A 16,999-nucleotide genomic window follows, 5' to 3' on the forward strand; every position below is an offset into this window, starting at 1 on the left:
TTCAAGGTAAACCTTCCCAAGTTACAAATACTGAATCTGTCTACTACCCCTGGCACAGTAGAGGCCCTGTCCAGGCATTTCCCATTCACTTGGACCAGCAATCACATACCATACCAGGGGATTTTCTTAGTATGAATCCCTAATAAGACACTAACGGCTAACTACGGGCCACTTCTAGAACAGACTACTGAAACCCTCTCCACATGGTCATGATCGGGTCTCTCTTGGGCGGGTCATGTTGCAGCAGTTAAAATGACGATAATGCCGCGCATATTGTACATCTTTCAAACTAGCTCCCTTTCCCCAACTGCGGTAACATTGCGGAACCTACAGTGGGCCATCAACCACTTCATCTGGGGTGGGAAGCAACCGCGACTCAGCTTTGTGCAGATCACAAAACCCAAGTTAGGTGGGGGGCCCCTGTGTTGTCCAGGTATTTTCAAGCATCACAACTACCCTTCATTCTTGAGTGGAACCACCCACTTTCAGAGAAACATTGATCGTTTAGTAACCAAATAATTGCAGGAGCGAAGACTTGGGGAGAGATTTTGCTCCCGCGTAGGCATAACGCATGGAGGCTTTACCTCTCCCCGGTGATGACAACTACCCTAAAAGTATGGGACGCAACTGCAATCCGCCATGGCTTTACTTCATTCCCCTCCCCACTCCATTGGTGGACAACTCTGACTTCCCGCCTGGGTGCAAATCAAAAACATTCCAGCAGTGGCTTGAGAAGGGGTGTAATCAAGAGAGGGCCTTTCCCTTTGATCAGCTTCAGAAAGATTACGAAATCCCAGCAACTGACTAGTACGCCTATAATCAAGCGTGTCCCTGGGGGTAAACAGCGTTTACAACTAATTTTTTACCCCGCAGGTAATCACAACGCAGTCATTACAACGACTGCGTTGTGATTCCGCACACCATTACTCCGCAAGTCGGAACAACACTTTGCGGGGGGCGGGGAGGTGTTGGATTTAAAATCCAACACCTTCCCTAGTGTCTGCACAGACTGGAGTTGGAATATACTATTCCAACTTACAGCGCCCCTCCTCTGCAAGTCGTTGTTCTGATTTGCGGAGTAATGGTATGCGGAATCACAACACGCTTGTTGTAACGACGGCGTTGTGATTCCCTGCGGGGAAAAAGAATGGGGGATTTAAAGGTATATTCGTCACTGGGTAACCTACCCGGAGATGAGACCAGGAGCTTCTCGTCCATTAACCCAGTATGAAAAGTGGCTTATTAGTAAAAGCGACGGCAAGCGCCTTATATCAAAACTATATTCTTTCCTCTCAGTAGACACCACACCAACGAACTCTAAGGACAGTTAAGGTGGGAGGAGGAAATAGGCACATCCCTCACAGACAAGGAGTGGCAGGACATATTTTTTTAGAACACATCACACTGCACACAACATCCCGGGTACGGAAGCAGCTTATAAAGTTGCCTCATACTGGTACTTAACTGCGGCCCGACAGAAGCACTCGAACAAAGACCGACCCCGGCTTACTGCTGGCGTGGCTGCGGGCAGGCAGGCTCATTAGTACATCTACTTTGGCATTGCCTCAAATTAGTAAGATACTGGGACCTGATACTCCAGGACATAAATGAAGCCTTCGAGACAGATATCCTGTGCTTCCCTGCCTATATTTTGCTGGGTCTCCCTAATCCACTAACATTTCCCTTGCGCTCTTTAAGAGGGAGGCAGATAGCCTTAGCCCTTAATGCGGCAAGTTTTATCACTGTTTTGGGTAATATGAGTGGTTATTTAGATTTCCTATTTGTATTAAATATTCACCTGGTATTCTTTTTTGCAGTCTGTTTCTGGACAACTGTCCTCCTAATACGGGTGTTCTTTTGAGGTGTCACTAGGTCTCTTCTCTTTGGTATCGAGGGCGCACAACTCAATCTTTCCTTTGGATGCATTGTCTTGTTTGTGGTTTCACGGTTCTTAACTATAATTTTAATCTCAAGAAAGAACATTTTGGAATGCGGTGTTACACAAAAGATCTTGCAGCAGGGATACCGTGGTTGATTACTACATAAGCATGATACTCTGTAGTTTATGTATGGTTTTCTGTTTATTTGTAGCCTGATGAAGTCGATGGTGGATATACCCTATTGACGAAACATATGTTGGCTGCAAAGGTTATCAATACTGCTGGATGCATGTAGAGATAGGAAATAAAGCACTGCTGATTAAATAGGACTATTGTACATGTAATAACTCTTAATTTTGTTGTTCAGGGGATCTTATATTTTAGAGTCGGAAGTGTTGGCCCCCTATTGGAGTGTATGGTGGCCACATCTTCTCCTTGGAGCACCTCTATGAATGAGGTCGTTCAGATAAATTAGGTACACACATGTTTCCGCAATCTTATGACCTTTCCACCTGTCTGTCTTGCATTGTGTGATGTAACTTTAGTTTGTTGCTGCAGACATGATGATGTAACTTTAATTCGCTCATAGCTCTTTTAATGGTAGAAAACTATATTGATTACTTCTTGATGTTTTTAGGTCCATCAATTAATTCACTGTCATCCATGTGTGAGTGGTGGCTAAAATATCTGGTATTGTTCTCCTGCAGATTGGTACGCCTGATATTGGAAGTGTCCGCTAATATATACTTTCAGCATTCCAAGCAAGGTAAGTAGCATCTAATGGGGAAGTGGAAATGGCACAAAAAGAATCACTGAAATGATTTGGGTTTTCTTTTTTCACATATGTTCTACTATGTGAAGGATCGTTGACTCACAAGCCTTCAGATGCTAAGGATTGCTGACAAGCGCAAAAGAAGAGGCCGCCTACAGTTAAGATAAGGTTCCTTAAGGTAGGGAAAAATCAATCATTGTACAGATTTAAGGCAACCACTCAATAAACAATAATTAAATGCTAATCAATAGACAAAGGTCAGAAAGAACCAAAGAGCACAAATTATTTATCAAGAATACAAAATGAGCATTTATTAAGTGTTAAACAATTAGAAAAAAAATAATAATCATTCATCCACTTTCATGTCCATCATACAAACTCACAGACATACTGAAGACACATTTAAAACATTGTTGGTATGATGACATATTGCTCAACACTGATAGATTGACACAATATATAAAAAACAAGATCAATTGGAGACTGAGTGGCACAAATTCAAATGACTGGTGGAATTCTACGTCTGTGTCGGCGCAACAGGGGTGCCTTCGCCAGGAAGAGGGCCACAGTACAAACAATTGATGAATCTGTGAAGTAAACATTGTCTTTATGAATGAGGGAGGTTCTTTCACGAATACAATGAGCGATAAGTATACAAAGAAGACATTTGCATTGGATGAAATAAGGGAGAAGAATGAGAGTAAAAGTGAAAATGGAAAGATATGACTCAAGATAATTACTTTAGAAGTGAATAGTAAGGTTAATGGAATAAAATTAGATGTGAAAAAGGCAATATATAAAGATAGTGAAGGGAACCCTATGTGAATGATTAAAAAAGGGGGGGGGGGAAGGAAGAAAGGAAAAGGCACCCAGAACATTTGTGTATGTATACGATGGTGACCCCTATTTGTATCAAAGTCACATGCTTAACTCATGGTGTCAGAAATAGTATACCTACTATTGATGGGGTTTGGAGAACCGTTGTGTTGAACGGTAAATGAAGACAGTGCGATACTTCATGTATAATCTAAACGATGAAGGTAGAAGACGCATATTGATAGTTGCTCACATTTAATAACGTTTTTGATTGACAGCGATTCTAGGTATCTAACTAATATTTACCTCAGTTGCCAAGGGCAAAAAGACGCCGTCAGTACATTGTAAGCGGATGAAATATGTAAGTCCTCGTGGTGTTTCAATAATGGTGTACTAAAAATTATTAAACATATGTAAATGGACAAATGTGATAGAGAATGGGTCCTTAATTACAAATCCGAAAACTATTTTCTATTTATACCTGTATGCCTGATGGGCAATAGAGAGAGGAATCAGGCGACGCCAGAAAAACAAGATAGCACAGTTGTGAGAAGTTGGCCTGGTAGGGGATGTTTCCAATTCTGGAACCACCTACTACCTGACCAAACAATCCCCTTATGGTGTCTGGTTGTAAGTCAACCTTATTAGACAAGCTATCCTAGTGGTAGCATGGACTAAGCAGCCTAAAGGCTTAACTTAAGAGGTCGTGTTAAGCGAGCTGTTTTACCACATACAATCCTGTAATACCAAATGAAAGGACACCACACAAGTATATATTATAAAAATATATGTGTTTATTACTAAAAACAATCCCCAGTATTCTTTATGAATAAAGGGGCACAAGCGTTAAATCAAAAGCACTGTTTAAACATACAAAGTTGCACAATTATGGATGAGGGCAGGGGGCCACTCAAACCATATACTAAACAAGTGGTATAAGAGAGGCCACTCGAACAGTGGTTAGGCCTAGGGCCTAGGGAATCGCTGGGAGCAGTCAGGACAAGCAATGCTGAAGTCGGGGATGGCCCTCGGGATTCGGGAGATGTGCGGAAAGCGCACGCATGCACCAATGTTAACCAATGGTGCGTAAAAGTCAAATAGTTAAAGTTTAAGGACACTTCCGCTGAACCTAGAGGAACAAAACTTAACACACAGACCCTAGAGGTGTGCACCAGTGTGGGAACACCGGCGGAGCAAAGTTACCTCACCCACAGGAAGTGGGTGCACAGGGTCGAAGTGGCGTCGGGTTTTGACACGCAGGCTCTTGGTGCTTGAAGCTGAAAGGGCTGCAGGCAGGGTGAAGACGACGTGTCCGGTGGAGTCCAAGAGTGGACTCAAGTTGTAGAGTACCTGAAAGCAGAGGGGACAGAGTCTGGGTCACTCAGCAGTGACCAGGGTGGAACCAGGACGGAACCAGGCAATGTCGGGCGCAATCAGGTGGTCGTCAAGGCGCTTCTCTTCGCTGTCACGTGGGCTCTGGGGCATCTGCGACGTCCAGGAGCAGGTCACGATCTGTCCCACGCAGGCTCTCACCGTCGGTGCAGTCGGCTTCCGGTTTGGAGCAAACAAGCCTTGGTAAGAGCAATCCACGCGGGATTGGAAGATGGCGTCTCACTCGGACCAGGAAGGTCAGAGTCGGGGCTCCCTTTCAGGGGAGCTGGTGTGGATCTGGAGCAACCAGAATCACGAGTCTTCTTTTGTAGTTCGTTGGCACAGGGACCACAAGCCAGCTGGCAAGTGACCGGGCCAACGCGTTGAGCCAAATCGTGCCAAAGGGCCCCACGCAGCACTCGTCGAGTGTGGAGGGCTGAACTTCGGCTCAGGAGTAGCTCAGGGTGGGGGCTTCTCAAACCCCGGTGTACAGCTTCGAGGGTCACTCGTGGGCTGCACGGTCAGCGTCTCGTGGTCACTTCAAGATGGCGTGCCCCACGCTTCCGGTCGCCTCCACGGGTCTCAGCTTTGCAGGGACTGTGGATCGGGCTGTTAGAAGCTGGGCAGGCTTGATCTCGTCGATCTCAGTCGCTCGAGTTCTGGCGGGAACTGCAACTAAGTAGACGTCGAGGGCTGGATGGTGCCTGCTGCTGCAGGGTGGTCACTCCTTGACCACAAGGGAGATTCTTCGGGCTTCCACGTTGAGATGGAGGGCGAAGGGTCCAGAATATCATTTCAAATGTTTCTTCCAGGAAATCTGATGTGCATTGGCACTGCTCCCACTCTTATTCGAATCTGGTGGGCGTGATTACCTGCTAGGTCCCCTCCTATGGGTGGGACCCAGGAAGTGGGTGGATACACCCCCTTCCTTTGATCCAGGCCGCCCTGGCACGAGGGCTGGAGTGCCCCAGAACCGGTTTGGCCGGATTATGCAAGGGGCAGCCTTGTGCGCCCCAGGCAGTGTCTGGTTTCTTTCAAACCTCCCTGCTACAATACACTATCTCCTGTCTGGAGGGCGGTGACACCCTCCTGTGACAGGAAACCCTTTGTCCAGGACCCCCTTGACTGGGTTTCGGTCAGCTCCAGGGGTCCAGACATTTGTCTGTGGCAGAGGCATCCATTTTGTGGATCTTAAGGCCTTTGGAGAAATCAACCGCATTAAAGTACAGTAACATGTCTTACCCCTCTAGAGGGGTGGAATGCCATCCCCGTCGCCAGAACTGGCGAGGGGATGGTATTCCAAAGCGTATGACACCTTACACGACATGTTTTGATAAAGCCAAACCAAAGTTGCTAAATAACCGCGAGGATTATAAGGCACTTAATAGTATATGGTATGGCATTATCCTGAAACAGCTTAGGGATTTGTTCCCGACGGCTGCAGACAGGCTCAGCTCATGCTAGAGCTCCATCTCACATAAAAACCATGCACCCAGCCTCCAGGATTGGTGAGGCCTGTCTATAGGAGTGGCTCACAGGTTTACATGTGTCCAGATATAGGTTTAGACATAGGTATACTATATCTAAGCAAGGGGTGTGTACACCACCTTACCCCAGCTGAGTGATCAGCCAGTTGTGTCAATTTAAGAACCAGCCAGGGGTGGCAAAAGATATGCTGCAGCCCCTGGTAGGCCTTAGTGGCTCCTGTGCCCTGTGCACCTATAGTGCATTCTACAGGGGCTGACAAGGAGTCCATTTCCAATTGGTATGTACCTAGGGTACATGGAATCCATTTTACAGAGAGAGCAGATGGCCTGGGGCCCTGATTAGCAGGGAACCAGGTCAACTAAGTCAAAAAACCAGCTAAACACAGGCAAAAAATCTGGGGTAACCATAGTCAGGTAGCCACCTTCCTACATAACCCCCCCCCAAACGAAAGGAGATAAGGCTATCCTTGGCCAGGTAAGCCTATATTGCCTGAGTGGCCATATAAGGAAGTACCTGCACTAGCATGGGTACCCCCTGTCTCATGGTCCACTAAGCAGTCCCTCACCCTTTGGGTATTAGAGGGTCTCCACCATAGGGAATCACTACCTTGGGTGTGTTTATGCAAAGTTAAAGGCTGGTTTGGATATGGAGTATTGAAGCGAGGCTCTACTAATTTAGGGCTTAGCTTCCTCCAATTATCTTCCACCATGTGTGCCTTTCTCTCTTTAACTGAGTTGCACTGTGCTCTCAGGGTCAACCTCTGGCTACCTAAAGCTGGAGGCTGGGTCCCTCTGTTTGGCTTGCTGGAGGGACAGTTCAGGTTTGGGCCCCTTGGGTCCCAGGTTTGGCTGTGCCCAACAGAATCCATCTGTGGGAGGTCCCTAACTGTTTTTAAGGGGGCTCCCTCAGGAGTTTTTAAAGTTTTCACCTTACTAGGGCTACTAGTTTTGGTGCACCTAATCTTTTGATGGGGGTGCTTTATTTGACAGGGGGCCCTCTGGGTCTCACTGTCCTTCTTGTCCTCTGCAGCCCTGGGCTGGCTAAGGCAAGGTAGAGAGGGGCAGGTTACCTGCTCCAGACTGGGTCCCACCTGAGAAGGGTCCACTGACATCAGAGGTTCTGTCAGGCTAGGCCCAACCACCTCTGGGGCAGCTCCTTCATCAGGGGTAAGATCAGTTCCCTGAGGAGGCTGATCCTGTCCTAAAGTCTGGTGAGGGGGAGATTTCTCTTCCTCCTCCATGCTCTCAGTTTGTGTGGAGTTATCCATCATTTCAGGTTTCACAACACACATGTCAGTTTGAGTTTGGGCTGTGGCCATCACAGCCCCACCAACCTTTTCAGGAGGAGACTCAGTTTGGGTTTCTGCTGTTATCATAACAGCTTTGCTATTCTGTTCAGGAAGAGCTTTTACTAAAGATGGGGCAGAGAGTTTCTCAGCCCTACCAACCTTTTCAGGAAGGACATCTTGGATTGGGGCTGTAGCCAGTACAGCCTCACTAACCTTTCCATGGGAATTCACCATTCTAGAATGGGTTTCCTGTTCAACCTCAGCCCAGGCCGAGATTTCTAAATCATTACCCAGTAGACAGTCCACAGGCAAGTTTGGTGACACTGCCACTCTCTTTGGGCCAGTGACACCTCCCCAGCTGAGACTTACTACTGCCATGGGATGATTTATTTGGATGCCATCAATGTTTATTACCTGGTATGTGGCACCAGGTAAAAGTTGCTTAGAGGGGACTATGCCATCAGCCACCATGGTGATGCTAGCCCCTGTGTCTCTAAAAGCTTCAACTCTTAAACCATTGATGATGGGTTCTTGTCTATACTTGCTCAAAGTATTTGGGCAAGCAGAGAAGTTGGCAAACCCCATGCCAGCCTCATAAACAAGATCATTGGGTGATGGGGACCTGGATAGGCCAGGGTCCACCTGGTTTCCAAAAGTAAACCCACCCAGATTCCTGGGTGTGCTTCCACTTCCTGGGGGATTACTGCTGACAGTAACAGGAGGTGTTGAAGCTGGCTTTGGAGGTATATTTTCTTTATTGTTATTCTTGGGACAACAGCTGTCTGTTTTGTAATGCCCCACCTGTTTACAGGGATAACAATAGGGTTTTTTCTCAGTTGAAGAAGTGTCTTGGGACCCACCCCCATCCTTGGAGTTTTGGGGCCCTGGGGAAGTCTTTTCTTTACTTTTATCCCCACCCTTATCTTGAGGCTTGGTAGACTCCTTCTTCTGGTTACTGTCCTGATTCTTAGGCCTAATCCTGGTTCTGACCCATTTGTCTGCCTTCTTTCCCAATTCTTGGGGAGAGGTCAGATCAGAGTCTACCAGGTGCTGGTGTAAGAGCTGGTTCTGACAATTACTTAGGATCTGCTCCCTCATAATCAAATTATACAATCCTGTAAAGTCATGTACTTTGCTGCCATGTAGCCAACCCTCCAGAGCCTTAGTAGCACAATCTACAAAATCAGTCCAGTCCTGAGTCTGTGTCTTCTGGGTGTCTCTGAACTTCAACCTGTACTGTTCAGTGGTTAAGCCAAACCCATCTATCAGAACACTCTTCAGGACTTTGTAATTGTTTGCATCCTCATGTCTAACAGTGAGGAGCTTGTCTCTCCCTTTCTCTGAAAAGGAGTACCATAAGATTGCTGCCCACTGTTCCTCAGGGACCTGCTGTACCATGCAGGCTCTCTCAAGAGCAGTCATCCATTTGTGGATGTCATCCCCTTCTTTGAAGGGGGGCACAATCTTTGTCAGGTTTCTACTATCATAGGACCTGGGTTTCTCTTTAGGAATATTGCTGCCACCAGTGGCATCTAAGCCACACAATTTCTGTTCTCTTGCCAAGGCAAGTTTAGCTTGAGCTAAGGTAAGCTTAGCTTGACTCAGGGCTACCTCCTCTCTCTCTATCTGGAGTCTGACAGCCCTCATTCTAGCCCTATGCTCAGCTTTCTGAGAAGCACTCATGCCTCTCTCTGATTCTCTGGAGGCACTAGAAAGATGAGAGTCCCCTGAGGGAGATCTCACTCTTCTGTTGCCTGGGAGAATCACATGTTGGGTTCTGGGGAGGTGCTGGCCCTCTCCATTCCCCAGTAGGTCCAAGTTGGCCTGGCTAAGCCTACCAACTGGAACCTGGCTACCCTGATCCTGTACTTGTGAGTCCCCACCATCTGAGTCCTCATCCAAGTCATCATCATCCTCCTCTTCAGGGGGATCAACTACAGGGGGGTTCCCTCCAGTTCCTGTATCTAGGGAAGCTGCTTTTGCCTTCTCTAAGTCATCCTGTTCTAGGATTTCTACCAGGATTAGGCAGGTGGGGCTTCTGCCCCTTTTTAACCCTCTTGCTTTGCACAAGGCAATCAAGTCTCTGCGGGTTAGTTTGTCATATCCAAAAGTTGCCTGGGTAGGGTCAACTGTCACAGGAGCAGACCCTGAGGCTTTTCCTGTGTCAGACATGGTTACTAGTGAGGTGTAAGTGGTGCACTTACCTACACTAAGTGTTTTCCTACTGTACCTTGCTAGTTAGTTGTAGTCAGGGTGTGCTAATCCCTTCAACCTACAACTACTAAGTTCAGTAGAACTTAATATGCTAAGCTTTTGATTTTATATGTACCTAGAGGTACTTGATGTGATCTTTCAATTTGATATAAAGATTGCAATGGTAAAACAACAGCAAGCTCAAATCCGCACCGCTGCTCACCAATGTGAGAAGTTGGCCTGGTAGGGGATGTTTCCAATTCTGGAACCACCTACTACCTGACCAAACAATCCCCTTATGGTGTCTGGTTGTAAGTCAACCTTATTAGACAAGCTATCCTAGTGGTAGCATGGACTAAGCAGCCTAAAGGCTTAACTTAAGAGGTCGTGTTAAGCGAGCTGTTTTACCACATACAATCCTGTAATACCAAATGAAAGGACACCACACAAGTATATATTATAAAAATATATGTGTTTATTACTAAAAACAATCCCCAGTATTCTTTATGAATAAAGGGGCACAAGCGTTAAATCAAAAGCACTGTTTAAACATACAAAGTTGCACAATTATGGATGAGGGCAGGGGGCCACTCAAACCATATACTAAACAAGTGGTATAAGAGAGGCCACTCGAACAGTGGTTAGGCCTAGGGCCTAGGGAATCGCTGGGAGCAGTCAGGACAAGCAATGCTGAAGTCGGGGATGGCCCTCGGGATTCGGGAGATGTGCGGAAAGCGCACGCATGCACCAATGTTAACCAATGGTGCGTAAAAGTCAAATAGTTAAAGTTTAAGGACACTTCCGCTGAACCTAGAGGAACAAAACTTAACACACAGACCCTAGAGGTGTGCACCAGTGTGGGAACACCGGCGGAGCAAAGTTACCTCACCCACAGGAAGTGGGTGCACAGGGTCGAAGTGGCGTCGGGTTTTGACACGCAGGCTCTTGGTGCTTGAAGCTGAAAGGGCTGCAGGCAGGGTGAAGACGACGTGTCCGGTGGAGTCCAAGAGTGGACTCAAGTTGTAGAGTACCTGAAAGCAGAGGGGACAGAGTCTGGGTCACTCAGCAGTGACCAGGGTGGAACCAGGACGGAACCAGGCAATGTCGGGCGCAATCAGGTGGTCGTCGAGGCGCTTCTCTTCGCTGTCACGTGGGCTCTGGGGCATCTGCGACGTCCAGGAGCAGGTCACGATCTGTCCCACGCAGGCTCTCACCGTCGGTGCAGTCGGCTTCCGGTTTGGAGCAAACAAGCCTTGGTAAGAGCAATCCACGCGGGATTGGAAGATGGCGTCTCACTCGGACCAGGAAGGTCAGAGTCGGGGCTCCCTTTCAGGGGAGCTGGTGTGGATCTGGAGCAACCAGAATCACGAGTCTTCTTTTGTAGTTCGTTGGCACAGGGACCACAAGCCAGCTGGCAAGTGACCGGGCCAACGCGTTGAGCCAAATCGTGCCAAAGGGCCCCACGCAGCACTCGTCGAGTGTGGAGGGCTGAACTTCGGCTCAGGAGTAGCTCAGGGTGGGGGCTTCTCAAACCCCGGTGTACAGCTTCGAGGGTCACTCGTGGGCTGCACGGTCAGCGTCTCGTGGTCACTTCAAGATGGCGTGCCCCACGCTTCCGGTCGCCTCCACGGGTCTCAGCTTTGCAGGGACTGTGGATCGGGCTGTTAGAAGCTGGGCAGGCTTGATCTCGTCGATCTCAGTCGCTCGAGTTCCGGCGGGAACTGCAACTAAGTAGACGTCGAGGGCTGGATGGTGCCTGCTGCTGCAGGGTGGTCACTCCTTGACCACAAGGGAGATTCTTCGGGCTTCCACGTTGAGATGGAGGGCGAAGGGTCCAGAATATCGTTTCAAATGTTTCTTCCAGGAAATCTGATGTGCATTGGCACTGCTCCCACTCTTATTCGAATCTGGTGGGCGTGATTACCTGCTAGGTCCCCTCCTATGGGTGGGACCCAGGAAGTGGGTGGATACACCCCCTTCCTTTGATCCAGGCCGCCCTGGCACGAGGGCTGGAGTGCCCCAGAACCGGTTTGGCCGGATTATGCAAGGGGCAGCCTTGTGCGCCCCAGGCAGTGTCTGGTTTCTTTCAAACCTCCCTGCTACAATACACTATCTCCTGTCTGGAGGGCGGTGACACCCTCCTGTGACAGGAAACCCTTTGTCCAGGACCCCCTTGACTGGGTTTCGGTCAGCTCCAGGGGTCCAGACATTTGTCTGTGGCAGAGGCATCCATTTTGTGGATCTTAAGGCCTTTGGAGAAATCAACCGCATTAAAGTACAGTAACATGTCTTACCCCTCTAGAGGGGTGGAATGCCATCCCCGTCGCCAGAACTGGCGAGGGGATGGTATTCCAAAGCGTATGACACCTTACACGACATGTTTTGATAAAGCCAAACCAAAGTTGCTAAATAACCGCGAGGATTATAAGGCTGTAGGAGAGTAGGGTCTGCTATCCTATGGTCACCCCAAATTTTTGCTTTTTGCTTCACTGGTTTTCGACTACTGAGGCTGTGGGCCTGCTGATCAGACCCCCAGCCTGCTGTTCTCTCACTAAATTAATGACACATGTGCTATAGGCACATACCAATTGGAAATGGACTCCTTGTCAGCCCCTGTAGAAAGCACTATAGGTGCACAGGGCACAGGAGCCACTAAGGCCTACCAGGGGCTGCAGCATATCTTTTGCCACCCCTGGCTGGTTCTTAAATTGACACAACTGGCTGATCACTCAGCTGGGGTAAGGTGGTGTACACACCCCTTGCTTAGATATAGTATACCTATGTCTAAACCTATATCTGGACACATGTAAACCTGTGAGCCACTCCTATAGACAGGCCTCACCAATCCTGGAGGCTGGGTGCATGGTTTTTATGTGAGATGGAGCTCTAGCATGAGCTGAGCCTGTCTGCAGCCGTCGGGAACAAATCCCTAAGCTGTTTCAGGATAATGCCATACCATATACTATTAAGTGCCTTATAATCCTCGCGGTTATTTAGCAACTCTGGTTTGGCTTTATCAAAACATGTCGTGTAAGGTGTCATACGCTTTGGAATACCATCCCCTCGCCAGTTCTGGCGACGGGGATGGCATTCCACCCCTCTAGAGGGGTAAGACATGTTACTTCACTTTAATGCGGTTGATTTCTCCAAAGGCCTTAAGATCCACAAAATGGATGCCTCTGCCACAGACAAATGTCTGGACCCCTGGAGCTGACCGAAACCCAGTCAAGGGGGTCCTGGACAAAGGGTTTCCTGTCACAGGAGGGTGTCACCGCCCTCCAGACAGGAGATAGTGTATTGTAGCAGGGAGGTTTGAAAGAAACCAGACACTGCCTGGGGCGCACAAGGCTGCCCCTTGCATAATCCGGCCAAACCGGTTCTGGGGCACTCCAGCCCTCGTGCCAGGGCGGCCTGGATCAAAGGAAGGGGGTGTATCCACCCACTTCCTGGGTCCCACCCATAGGAGGGGACCTAGCAGGTAATCACGCCCACCAGATTCGAATAAGAGTGGGAGCAGTGCCAATGCACATCAGATTTCCTGGAAGAAACATTTGAAACGATATTCTGGACCCTTCGCCCTCCATCTCAACGTGGAAGCCCGAAGAATCTCCCTTGTGGTCAAGGAGTGACCACCCTGCAGCAGCAGGCACCATCCAGCCCTCGACGTCTACTTAGTTGCAGTTCCCGCCGGAACTCGAGCGACTGAGATCGACGAGATCAAGCCTGCCCAGCTTCTAACAGCCCGATCCACAGTCCCTGCAAAGCTGAGACCCGTGGAGGCGACCGGAAGCGTGGGGCACGCCATCTTGAAGTGACCACGAGACGCTGACCGTGCAGCCCACGAGTGACCCTCGAAGCTGTACACCGGGGTTTGAGAAGCCCCCACCCTGAGCTACTCCTGAGCCGAAGTTCAGCCCTCCACACTCGACGAGTGCTGCGTGGGGCCCTTTGGCACGATTTGGCTCAACGCGTTGGCCCGGTCACTTGCCAGCTGGCTTGTGGTCCCTGTGCCGACGAACTACAAAAGAAGACTCGTGATTCTGGTTGCTCCAGATCCACACCAGCTCCCCTGAAAGGGAGCCCCGACTCTGACCTTCCTGGTCCGAGTAAGACGCCATCTTCCAATCCCGCGTGGATTGCTCTTACCAAGGCTTGTTTGCTCCAAACCGGAAGCCGACTGCACCGACGGTGAGAGCCTGCGTGGGACAGATCGTGACCTGCTCCTGGACGTCGCAGATGCCCCAGAGCCCACGTGACAGCGAAGAGAAGCGCCTCGACGACCACCTGATTGCGCCCGACATTGCCTGGTTCCGTCCTGGTTCCACCCTGGTCACTGCTGAGTGACCCAGACTCTGTCCCCTCTGCTTTCAGGTACTCTACAACTTGAGTCCACCCTTGGACTCCACCGGACACTTCGTCTTCACCCTGCCTGCAGCCCTTTCAGCTTCAAGCACCAAGAGCCTGCGTGTCAAAACCCGACGCCACTTCGACCCTGTGCACCCACTTCCTGTGGGTGAGGTAACTTTGCTCCGCCGGTGTTCCCACACTGGTGCACACCTCTAGGGTCTGTGTGTTAAGTTTTGTTCCTCTAGGTTCAGCGGAAGTGTCCTTAAACTTTAACTATTTGACTTTTACGCACCATTGGTTAACATTGGTGCATGCGTGCGCTTTCCGCACATCTCCCGAATCCCGAGGGCCATTCCCGACTTCAGCATTGCTTGTCCTGACTGCTCCCAGCGATTCCCTAGGCCCTAGGCCTAACCACTGTTCGAGTGGCCTCTCTTATACCACTTGTTTAGTATATGGTTTGAGTGGCCCCCTGCCCTCATCCATAATTGTGCAACTTTGTATGTTTAAACAGTGCTTTTGATTTAACGCTTGTGCCCCTTTATTCATAAAGAATACTGGGGATTGTTTTTAGTAATAAACACATATATTTTTATAATATATACTTGTGTGGTGTCCTTTCATTTGGTATTACAGGATTGTATGTGGTAAAACAGCTCGCTTAACACGACCTCTTAAGTTAAGCCTTTAGGCTGCTTAGTCCATGCTACCACTAGGATAGCTTGTCTAATAAGGTTGACTTACAACCAGACACCATAAGGGGATTGTTTGGTCAGGTAGTAGGTGGTTCCAGAATTGGAAACATCCCCTACCAGGCCAACTTCACACATTGGTGAGCAGCGGTGCGGATTTGAGCTTGCTGTTGTTTTACCATTGCAATCTTTATATCAAATTGAAAGATCACATCAAGTACCTCTAGGTACATATAAAATCAAAAGCTTAGCATATTAAGTTCTACTGAACTTAGTAGTTGTAGGTTGAAGGGAGTAGCACACCCCTGACTACAACTCACTAGCAAGGTCCAGTAGGAAAACACTTAGTGTAGGTAAGTGCACCACTTACACCTCACTAGTAACCATGTCTGACACAGGAAAGGCCTCAGGGTCTAGTCCTGTGACAGTTGACCCTACCCAGGCAACTTCTGGATATGACAAACTAACCCGCAGAGACTTGATTGTCTTGTGCAAAGCAAGAGGGTTAAAAAGGGGCAGAAGCCCCACCTGCCTAATCCTGATAGAACTCCTAGAACAGGATGACTTAGAGAAGGCAAAAGCAGCTTCCCTAGATACAGGAACTGGAGGGAACCCCCCTGCAGTTGATCCCCCTGAAGAGGAGGATGATGATGACTTGGATGAGGACTCAGAGGTTGAGGACTTAGAAGTACAGGATCAGGGTAGCCAGGTTCCAGTTGGTAGGCTTAGCCAGGCCAACTTGGACCTACTGGGGAATGGAGAGGGCCAGCACCTCCCCAGAACCCAACATGTGATTCTCCCAGGCAACAGAAGAGTGAGATCTCCCTCAGGGGACTCTCATCTTTCTAGTGCCTCCAGAGAATCAGAGAGAGGCATGAGTGCTTCTCAGAAAGCTGAGCATAGGGCTAGAATGAGGGCTGTCAGACTCCAGATAGAGAGAGAGGAGGTAGCCCTGAGTCAAGCTAAGCTTACCTTAGCTCAAGCTAAACTTGCCTTGGCAAGAGAGCAGAAATTAAGTGGCTTAGATGTCACTGGTGGCAGCAATTTTCCAAGAGAAAAAGACAGGGCCTATGATAATAGAAACCTGACCAAAATTGTGCCCCCCTTTAAAGAAGGGGATGACATCCACAAATGGATGACTGCTCTTGAGAGAGCCTGCATGGTACAGCAGGTTCCTGAGAATCAGTGGGCTGCAATTTTGTGGTACTCCTTTTCTGAGAAAGGGAGGGACAGGCTCCTCACAGTTAGACCTGAGGATGCCAAAAACTACTCTGTTTTGAAGAGTGCTCTCATTGAAGGGTATGGCCTAACCACTGAGCAATACAGGTTGTTGTTCAGAGACACCCAGAAAGCACAGACTCAAGACTGGACTGATTTTGTGGAGTGTGCCACTAAGGCTTTGGAGGGTTGGTTACAGGGAAGTAAAGTTTCAGACTATACAGGATTGTACAATCTTATGATGAGAGAACAGATCCTTAATAACTGTACAAACCAGCTGTTGCATCAATACCTTATTGACTCTGATCTGACCTCTCCCCAAGAATTGGGAAAGAAGGCAGACAAATGGGTCAGAACAAGGATTAAGCAGAAACCCCAGAACCAAGGTGGTGACCAGAAGAAAACAGACCAGAAGGGTGGTAATCAGAATCAGAAAGATAAAGAAAAAGACCAGAAGTCTTCAGGCCCCCAAACTAATAGTAAGGAGGGTGGTTCCCAAAATGGTAACAAGAAGAAGAAGAACAAAGGTCCAAAGACACCTTGGTGTAATACCTGCAAATCAGTTTCACACTGGGGCAGTGAGTGCACCAAGGCAAATCCAGTTCCCACCACTACAGCTCCTAAAGCAACTGCAACCCCAAGTACAGTAAGCAGTGGTGGAACACAGTCCAAGGGTGTAGCTGGGTTGACCCTGGGTATTGAAGTAGGATCTGGCCTAGTCAGAGTCCCTACACAGGCAGTTCTCCTGTATGATGTGGACATTGAGTTGCCCACTGCAGTAAGCCCCACTAACCTGGGCAAATACAGGCAGACTCCCTTAATAAATGAGAAACTGGCTCAAGCTTACAGGGACACATGTGCTAGTGTCACCATGGTGACCCCTGGCTTTGTGGACCCTGGGCAGATTGTACTAGGAGAGAGCTACCTAGTAACC

At 48.6% G+C, this 16,999-nt stretch overlaps 1 long non-coding RNA gene across 1 annotated transcript in view; it reads left to right on the forward strand.

The window, feature by feature from the left end:
- The first annotated feature begins 2,517 nt into the window (after positions 1-2,517).
- LOC144808007 (uncharacterized) overlaps positions 2,518-16,999 on the forward strand; it is an 85,472-nt gene continuing 70,990 nt past the window's right edge. Inside the window, exons 1-2 of the long non-coding RNA XR_013606562.1 lie at positions 2,518-2,646; positions 2,742-2,830. This is a non-coding gene — a long non-coding RNA (uncharacterized LOC144808007). The remainder of the gene's footprint in view (positions 2,647-2,741; positions 2,831-16,999) is intronic.

This window comes from Lissotriton helveticus, chromosome 1_2 (genome assembly GCF_964261635.1).
Source record: "Lissotriton helveticus chromosome 1_2, aLisHel1.1, whole genome shotgun sequence".
Classification (NCBI taxonomy): domain Eukaryota; kingdom Metazoa; phylum Chordata; class Amphibia; order Caudata; family Salamandridae; genus Lissotriton; species Lissotriton helveticus.